Source organism: Chiloscyllium punctatum, chromosome 8, assembly GCF_047496795.1.
Source record: "Chiloscyllium punctatum isolate Juve2018m chromosome 8, sChiPun1.3, whole genome shotgun sequence".
Classification (NCBI taxonomy): Eukaryota; Metazoa; Chordata; class Chondrichthyes; order Orectolobiformes; family Hemiscylliidae; genus Chiloscyllium; species Chiloscyllium punctatum.
In genome coordinates, this window is record NC_092746.1 from 8,636,677 (window position 1) to 8,646,283 (window position 9,607).

Genomic DNA, 9,607 nt, shown 5'->3' on the forward strand with positions numbered 1-9,607 from the left:
ATAATCTGTAAACTTGGATATACAACTTTATGATCCTTGATCTAAGTCATTGATGTATATGGTTATTGGCAAACATTGACACTACATGTTTAGTAATTAAAACATGTGTTCCAGAGGGTGGTGGTTCTATCCAACTATCCAAGCTGGAGGAGTTAGGCTATATGGGAACAAGAAATGAGGGACCAAAACTTGAAGTGGGGGCATTTCACAGTGCAAACCATCATTCAGACCTTTTCCTGCACTCTCCAACTCAAAAAGAGAATTTGCAACTCTAAATCAGCGGAGATATGAACAAATTAACAGTGTGGTGAAAACAAAGAGGCATCCTGAACCTTATTGGAATAGTGGCACCAATACTGTATGCCCATAAACAATAGTTGACTTAAATTTGTGGGCAATTTAATGGACAATTTGATGTATATAGTGCCTGAATGCCTGGATGAGTGCAATCCCAACAACACTCAAGCAGCTTGACACTATGCCAGGACAAAGCAGCCTGCTTGATTGACATTGCATCCATTCCCTCCATCACCAACACTCAGTAGCAGCAGTGTGTACAATCCACAAGATGCACTGCAGAAATGCACAAAGGATCCTCAGACAGCACCTTCAAAAACCACGACCACTTCCATCTAGAAGGACAAGGGCAGCACCACCTTCAAATTCTTCTTCAAACCATTCACCATCCTGATTTGGAAATACATAACTGTTCCTTCACTGTCTTGGGGTCAAAATCCTAGAATTCCCTCCCTGTTGGTCAACCCACAGCAGGTGGATGAAGCGGATAAAGAAGGCAGCTCACAGCCACCTTCTCAAGAGCAACTAGGGACGGGTAATAAATGCTGGCCAGCCAGTGATGCCCATATCCCACAAAAATATATTTTAAAAATTAATAATGCAAGTTCTTAAAAATTGGGTAGCCACGTGTGAAGCAAACAGCAAAGCAGCAAACATTGACCTGCATGTTTTGAAGATTCACAGCTCTATGAATGTCTTAAATGCCTGACCTTTTGCCCAACTTACACGTTTGTACTATCATGCATCAGTAACATCCTATTATTTCTCCAGTAAGACCCAAAACTGTCAAAGCATTGAGTTTTTTAAAAAAGCAAAAGAAATTCAGTTTTATGTACATTTCCTTGTTATTCAAAGCTATTAATCAATTATGCAAAAAAGAAAATCAGATAGTAAAGGATGATGCCTGTTGGGTCAACATACTTACACTGGCTTTTCCACACTCTTGCAACCTAAATAATCATCCAATGCCTTCCTGAATGCTTCAATTAAACCTTCACCAAATTTCTAGGCACAGCCTAACTATTCAAGAGTGTTTTTTTTTCTCAATTCACCCTGAATTTGTTTGCAGATCAGTTTAAATCTATGCCCTCTTTTTCTTATTCCTTTTATGAGCAGCTACAGTTTTGTGTCATCTGCCAACTTTCATATCGTTCCCTGCACACCAAGTTCATTAATACATCAGGAAAGTATTGGTACCAATACTGACTCCTGGCAATTCCACTATAAACCTTCCCCCAGCCTATGGGAGCAATACAAGATCTTAGCCAGGGTTTCAAATACTGATTCAAGATATTTAAGTGGGTAAAAATTGATGCTGTCCTTCCTTTAAGTTATCATTAAGTAATGATAATGGCATATTTTTAAGAGAGATTTAGTCCAGTACTTTGCATTATAATGATATTCTAATTTCATGTAAAGAAACCGTTGAGGTTTCAGTCATTAATGAATGGAATCACAATGAATACTCAATCTATCCACATTGGTTTAGATGATTGACAAACTAACAGAATAAGAGTTCTCTTCATTTTGGATGCGTGGCTTTTTGAGATTTAATAATATTTTGCCTACTACAAAGAATTTGCACGCTTATTGACTAGAAATCATTTTAAATCCTGGAGACAAATTAATTGGAGGATGAAATCACTATTACCATACCCAAGGGTGGACCTTGAATGCAAGTCATAGTTCCAAGTTAAAATGCAATGAATGATTTAATTAAGTATTAGAAATTCTACCAACGCCAATCATTTTCAATAGTTGATTCCTATTCCTTTCATAGATTGAATTATGCACAATCTGTCAGAACTTCTCAACCCATTATTTGCTGAATACATAAAACTGTAAAACTTAGGTTTTCTGGGTTTCCATCCATCTAATGGATGCCCATAATACAGATTTATATAGAGTCATAGAGATGTATAGCATGGAAACAGACCCTTTGGTCCAACCCGTCCATGCCGACCAGATATCCCAACCCAACCTAGTCCCACCTGCCAGCACCTAGCCCATATCCCTCCAAACCCTTCCTATTCATATACCCATCCAAATGCCTCTTAAATGTTGCAATTGTACCAGCCTCCATCACATCCTCTGGCAGCTCAGTCCATACACACACCACCCTCTGCGTGTATCTTTGCACAATGACTACAAACATGTTATTTCATAAAATATTTCTCTGCAATAATACCAATTATCCTTTGGGTAGCTGACCTATCTTTTGTAAGTTAGAGAGGATCCTGGGAGATTTGTTAATGGATGCACAACCCCCACAAATAATATATGAAAATCACTGTTATAGAATGCCTGTTCTACTTTACGCTCTGCATTATTCATCTTTGACCAGCTGCCTCCTTTTGCACAACAATCTTAAAATCCCAGTAGTTCAAATTATCATAGCAGTTAATAATCACTATCTGAAAGAATGTCATTGGATTTTCTGTTAGTTGCTAGTTATCACAATATTTTCAGAAACAAGGTTAAAGAGGACTATCTAGGTAATTCAGGAGGTGTTCTTTATGTTTCCTCTCAAATAAAACTGATGGAGGGTTGCTTTAAAAGAAAGGAATCATGATAGCTCAAATAGTAATCACTTGGAATATGTATTTTCATGGTCACTAGCCACTCCTACATGGATGAAGTTCTTGTGGCTTAGAAAGAACAAAAAAAAACACTTTAAAGCTTGTTAAGATTTTTCAGCATGCTTATTTTGGATAATCTTGTGACGCAATATTAAATGTAGCACTTTCATTCTTCTACCAGTTTCCAATGAAACTGATGCAGCTGTTTTTCCTAAGTCACTGTCCCACTGGTTAAAAAAAGCCTAAAAATATAAATGTCTTTAAATATTCTCAAGCAGATTTACCTGGATCTGATTATAAAACCGTATGGCAAAACATAGCCTGCCCACCTTTCATGCAAATCAACATTTATTTCACCCTTTTCTCACTCAATCCTCATCCCCAGATTTTAATTCAACAGGAATCATGAATGAGAAAGCCAAATAAAATATCTTCATGATTTCTTTAGTGTGGGAAAAAATGCAAGTATCTTAATTTCAGACAAAAACTGGCCAATTAGTGTTCTGATGATTATCAATGTAATTTTACTTACATCAAAATAAACCTCTGAACCATTTTAATTCAGTATCACAGGTTTTTGGCATCTGGAAGATATACTCTACTGAAGAGTTCCCGATTATTCATTATGACCCAGTGAGGAGAGATTTAAGAGATTCATTCATTTGTTAGACTCTTCCACTGGTAACAACAAAGTTTTAACTGAGAAATGGTGATTATACAGAGCAGTATCAGAAACAAGTCAGCTAGGTTTGTGAACGGCAAATATTTAACTCGATTATCACAAACAAAACTTATTCAAGTGAAGATATACTAACTATTAACAAAAAGTTTAAACTATAAATACGTTCAAGTACCATTCCTAAAAATACAAACACAACTTTGAAGTCTACCAAGGTCTGTATAATCTTAAAGTATTTTGGGAAATTAATGATTAAAATCAGGCAAAAGAAATTATGCATAGATTGTCTAAATACTGATCTGTAGTTGCAGTCATTTTATTGGCAACGGTACATTTTCCTGGATTAGTTATTGCTGGCTGACTTCTGGTGTCGATTTCAAGTTTTCCTTTTCAGAAACCACGTTTTGTGGTAATGAGGTCTTCCAGACTTCTAGGAGAATAGTGCAAACAATGACCAATATATGGTATGCATCAATTTTGTAATGGCCATTATCTCAGTCCTGTCAATGATGGAAGAACATGTCCTTTAAATAGGTCCAGAAAACAATTACCTAGAAACAGATTAGGGCCCACCAGAGATAGTGGTAAAAGTATAAATGACTTCACATGGGCCTGGCTCCTATCCCTTCTGCACTGCAGTGTTGTGCAATATGCAGCACTCCAATACAAAGCACAAATCCTCTTAAGGGCTGTAATGAAGGGTTCGTCCAGACCAACCAAGGCAGCGGAAACTAACAAACTGCATGATTCACTTTCAGAAGACCAACAGCTAACTTGATAACTGCACTGGAGTCCAAGCCACAGTTCTTGCATTCCAGTTACACTGTAAAGTGGTTCACACTGATTTCATGAACTTTGATTTTACTGGATACCTCTTGTCAGAATCCAACCACAGACACTAATGTTGGCAAGGACTTGTAAGGCAGCCAAGGATGCCTCAGGTTGTACAAGTCATGACAAATGCAGGGAACCTTCCCCACATTTACATGAGTCTCTTAGTGATTTCATTTGAGTAGCATGTTGAGGGAGTGGGAGCCTTCTTATTCAGAATACCTCCAATTGGTACAGCATCTTAACGACTACAGGAGTGCATTCTACCACCATTGTGACTGAGGGAATCCCATTATCCCACAAGTATGATTGATCCTTTATTTTATCCATCACATGGATTATACTTCTGCTGTACTGATGCCTGCCACTTTTTTCCCACCTGCTGTTCTTATCTCTAGAAATACAGGTACTCTATCTTTTATTTTACTTTCTTTTCACACTGCAATACTTATTTTGCAGTACTGAAATTTCTTAACACCAAATCTCAGTAATCCTTGCAAACTCTGATTCCTTATAATGTATGATTACTTTCAGTTCTCTTTTAATACATGTTGTTTGCTTTCCTGTACAGTCAAATTAAATTAAATTTATTGAAACTTCCTCCATCTTTATTTTTAAACTGTTTATTTTCTAGCCATTTGAATCCAACCTTAATTTAGTCTGACTTATTTTTATCTTTCATGTACATTTGCATTTAAGTGTAATTAATGTCTTGCAGATTTCCCCTTCCAGTGCTATCTATACTAGTTGAATGACTTCGACTACAGGTTTACCTGCTGGTTCATTCCAGACGGTACACCTGCCCGTCCCATCACCAGTCACTGTAGCCCAAGAAAATAAATCCTTTTCCCATACTTCCTCTCTAAAAATAGATTTATTCTCCTAGTCTATCCTCCTCCCTATCAATTTGCATGGGATTTGGGCTAAAGTCTAGGCAATATTGTGAATCTTGCTTTATAATTTAGCTCAAAGCCTGATGTCCCCTCAGTTCGAGAAGGTCAAAGGAAGCTGAGAATCAAGAGTTAATGCAATTTGACGTAGATGTGAAACAATGGAATGACACTTAATTACAGCATAAATACCACCATATATAGGTTGGGCCAAATGGCCTATTTTAATGTTATATTCTAACAGATGCAATTTAGTACACTTGAGGAAACACATACATATTATCTCCCTCAGAAGGATGAAGAAAGCAAAATACACGTACTTCAAAATAATATTCCATAATATTAAGGCCACAAGAAGATGACACTTGCATTTTTTTAATTTAAAAATTCAGTCATTAAATCAAAATTTTGTATCGCTACTTGTATATATTGTAAAATTTTATTGCGACCAGAAATAAAATGGACTCTGTACTTTACTTCATTTTGAGATAGCTGACAGATTTGGGAACAAAGGGTGTTTTTTTCTGAGGTTTAGTATAAGGTTCATGTAGTTTCACATGCTAATGAAGGTAACTGGGCAACCATCATGTGTCAACATGATCTGATGTCTCTCTTTACAGCAGAGTTTTTTTTAGTATTGCAAGTGGTATTTTCATACCTTGATATATTAATTGCATTCACTGAAACAAGAAGTCCATATTGCTGTACAATGTGTAAAACCATGAACAAGTGTTAAATTGGATTTTGACAGTATCATTAAGATTATTGGAATAGTTCACTTCAAAGGAATTGAAATTTAAGCTGAGTGGAAAGATATCCAGAGATGTCCTCTGCTTTTTGAATTCTAGAAACTCCGTTAAAGAACTTTTGTAGCAGATGGAGGAATTAAGTAGACCAAAATATTGTATTAAGAGTATTGATTGGGCAGTGTATTTTAAAACTACAAAGGACTAAGTTATTTTGGAGAAGATAATTTAAGGTCTTGGAATCTTATTCAAAATTTATTGACCATGAATCATTAGCTCAAATATTGCTGTATTTCTTCAACTTCAATGCATATCTAAATGTCAATATTTGCCTACATAATACTGGTATTAGTTTTGATATTTCCAAAATTCAAAAGAGATGTGTACTTCAGTAAATTGAGTGTACAGTATCCAAAATATTTGGTTTTATTATTTACTTAACCAAGGTTCCATGAAACTTAACGGTGATGATAGTCAAAAATTCCTACAAAGAAGATTTCATCACTCAAAGCTGCCAACAACTTTGTTTAATAGAGATGTTGCCAAAGACAAATACAAGGATAATTAGACAAAAATTACCATAAATCATAAACTATGTTCATTGTTTTCTTGGAAATGGTGGGTGTGTAAGTAGCATGAGTCTAATAGGTGAGGAAAATACTTTGGAAGAGAAGATATGATCGTGTTTTCCTTTAAAATATATGCAATGTTGCTTTCCTCACCATTCCAAGTCTAAATGATTGCACTGTCCAGCAACCTTCCGCATAAAGTTTGTTGTAATCTCACTCAGTTGAAAGTATCAGTGAAGAGTTCACACTTTATTAAATTAGAATATAGTGGGCTGATTTGCGAAATGACAATCGTTCTCTTTATACCATAAACCCAGAGCTATGTTGAGACCAGAGAAATTACTTAGAACGCTTTATAATAATTGCGTGTTCTTGCTTACTCCTTTGAATAACTTCTGACCGATCACTCCCCATGGGGACTCGATGCCGTTTCACTCCGGCTGAACCAGCTACGCGCGCAGCACAATAAACACATCTGAATGACAAGCTTTTTGCTCTGTCTCTCCCTCTGCTCTGTGGAGATTTGGATGGTAACCTTCAGTTTCGAATCTATTTTCGCAGCTTCGTCGATTAATAATACGTTGTTGTGACCAGCTTAAACCCAATTCACTTGATAACGGCGCTTCCAAATTACAATCCTTGCCCATAAATGTGTACAAATTAATCTGCTTTGGGCGCCCGTTCATTTGATTGAGGAGTAAAGTGTTCTCACGGAATAGATCAAGCTGACAAGTCTCGCTTACCTTTTTTCCATTTGAGGCTTTCAACGATTCAACTCGCCTGAACTGGCTTTAATGCATCTAAAGTACAGTCTTTCAGTTATTCCTCCCGCCCGCCCCAGTTGAGTTCATTCATTCTAAGCCTGCCACCAAGGACTGAAATTTTGAAACAGTCGATCATCCTCAAACTACAGCGAAGCCAATGTCATTCAGCACTCCAGACAGCGATCAACCAGCGGATATATCGGCTCCAGGAACAAAGCTGCACAAATCAACAACTAAAAAGCAAACCCGCCAGCAGTCACTTTGCTGTTTCCTGTCCATTCCGGGCACAACCGTTTCAAAAAACTACTCCTCACGTCATAAATAAGTCCAACCATTTACATTCGTGTGTGTGTATATATATATATATATATATATATATATAATATATATAAAATCCTGCTTTAAGTGAGGGAGTTAACATGTAACCGATAAACATAATATTATTTTAAATAGACAAGTGTGCAGCTCCTCTATAGCGCCTTGGAAATGGAAACGAGTGATAACAATTATTCTAAATGATTTTAATTACACAGGCGCCGCGGTTACAGTTCACAGTGGACGTTTCTCCTCGTTTCCTTTCTAGCTTCAACAACAACAAAGCACTATATTACTTACGGATCTCCAAACTGAGCCAGCAGACTCCTCAGCTGCCTTAGAGTTTTGTTCGCTGTGCAGCTGTCCTCTTGCCCGCTCTCTGGCTGCTGAAGGGAGCCCGCAGCTCCCACCCACCCCACCACCCCCCCCACCCCCAACCACGCTCGACTGCCGCCTCTTACACACGCTGCACAGACGCTTTTGCGATAAGAAATCAAAAGGAAACCCTCTTGCGGCCGCCGATGTGGTTGGTCCGGCGAGGAACTGGTGCCTGGATGAAATGTGACTACTGCGTGCTCTCTACTTCTGTTAAAAAGCAACGCGTCCCAAACGCAGCGACTCCCCTTTCCAGCCTGAGTTGTTCTGTAGTGACTGCCGCTGCCCAGCAACCAGCCCATCACCCCGAGCCTACCCCACCCCAAATATTATAACCTTCACGGCAAAGATAACGGAAACTCCCCATCAGGGCAAGAGGCTATTTGCTCCGCGAGTTTCACTCTAGTACCTGACAACGAGGCAGCTCGGGGCTTCGAACCTGGCGCCTTTGAGAAAGTTGCGAGGCTCCCGGGTCAGCACGAGGACGGAAAGAGCGGGAGACGCCAGCACCAGTGATCCGGCGGCACGGCTGCTCCCCCGCAGGATGACCCTTCAACTGCACGCCGGCTCACACAGAGTGCTCCTGGGTGGACGGACAGACAATGAAAAATTCAGGTTGAAGTTATGTTAACTTGACCGAAATTCAGAAAATGTTTCCTCCGCTTCCAGATGTATTATCGAAAGTCGCATGGAAACCACTTTCATTGATTTTTCGCACTTCTCTGCGGAGTCAGAGTGTCCGAAGCCTTGTAGCTGACATCTGGCATAAACAATCGCTCGAATTGTTCGGCTCTGTTCACAACAAATAAATTGCCCCTTTGTCAAATGAAAAGCTCTTGCGCTCGGGAAAACAATAACATTGGTGTCAGTTATCTGCTAAACAAGGAGAGCCAAACTTGGTAAGTAGTCTAACATATAAGGTAAAAACAATGACTGCAGATGCTGGAAACCAGATTCTGGATTAGTGGTGCTGGAAGAGCACAGCAGTTCAGGCAGCATGCGAGGAGCAGCGAAATCAACGTTTCGGGCAAAAGCCCCTGATGAAGGGCTTTTGCCCGAAACGTCGATTTTACTGCTCCTCGCATGCTGCCTGAACTGCTGTGCTCTTCCAGCACCACTAATCCAGAATCTGGTTTCCAGCATCTGCAGTCATTGTTTTTACCTCGTATGGATCATACAACAGGTTGTCTGAAACTAATTTGCAGTGAAGCATTTTCTGGCTGAACACTCCTCAAAACAGTGAAGGATTATGGATGTGGGAAGACGTTCGCAATATACAAAGTTGTGAACACAAATACTGTACTTAGCTGCACCAACAGATAATTAACATTCTGATCCCAATTTGCCAGTCACAGCCGGCCAACCATTGGAGTGGCTTCGCTTTTGTTTTGTTTTTTTGGATGGTTCTCTCTCCCCTTGGTCGCACCCTTCTGCCAGTTGCCTAACCATAGAGAAGATGGCAGCAGCATATTCAATTTTCCTGATACTGGTTCGTCAGTCCCTTGAAGAAATAAAATGGAAACGTGAAAAGGTCTTTGACCAATGTTAATTTTCTTTCTACA

General features: G+C 38.9%; 1 protein-coding gene across 4 annotated transcripts in view; it reads right to left on the minus strand.

The window, feature by feature from the left end:
- adcy2b (adenylate cyclase 2b (brain)) overlaps positions 1–8,689 on the minus strand; it is a 617,126-nt gene extending 608,437 nt beyond the window's left edge. For 2 of the 4 annotated variants that reach the window (XM_072575141.1, XM_072575136.1), the window contains exon 1: positions 7,971–8,062. The gene's annotated coding sequence lies outside the window, so the exon portion shown is untranslated. Of the gene's footprint in view, positions 1–7,334; positions 7,410–7,970; positions 8,063–8,454 lie in introns of those variants that run through there. The other 2 variants (XM_072575137.1, XM_072575138.1) reach the window with 2 other exon arrangements.
- Between the last annotated feature and the right edge of the window lie 918 nt (positions 8,690–9,607).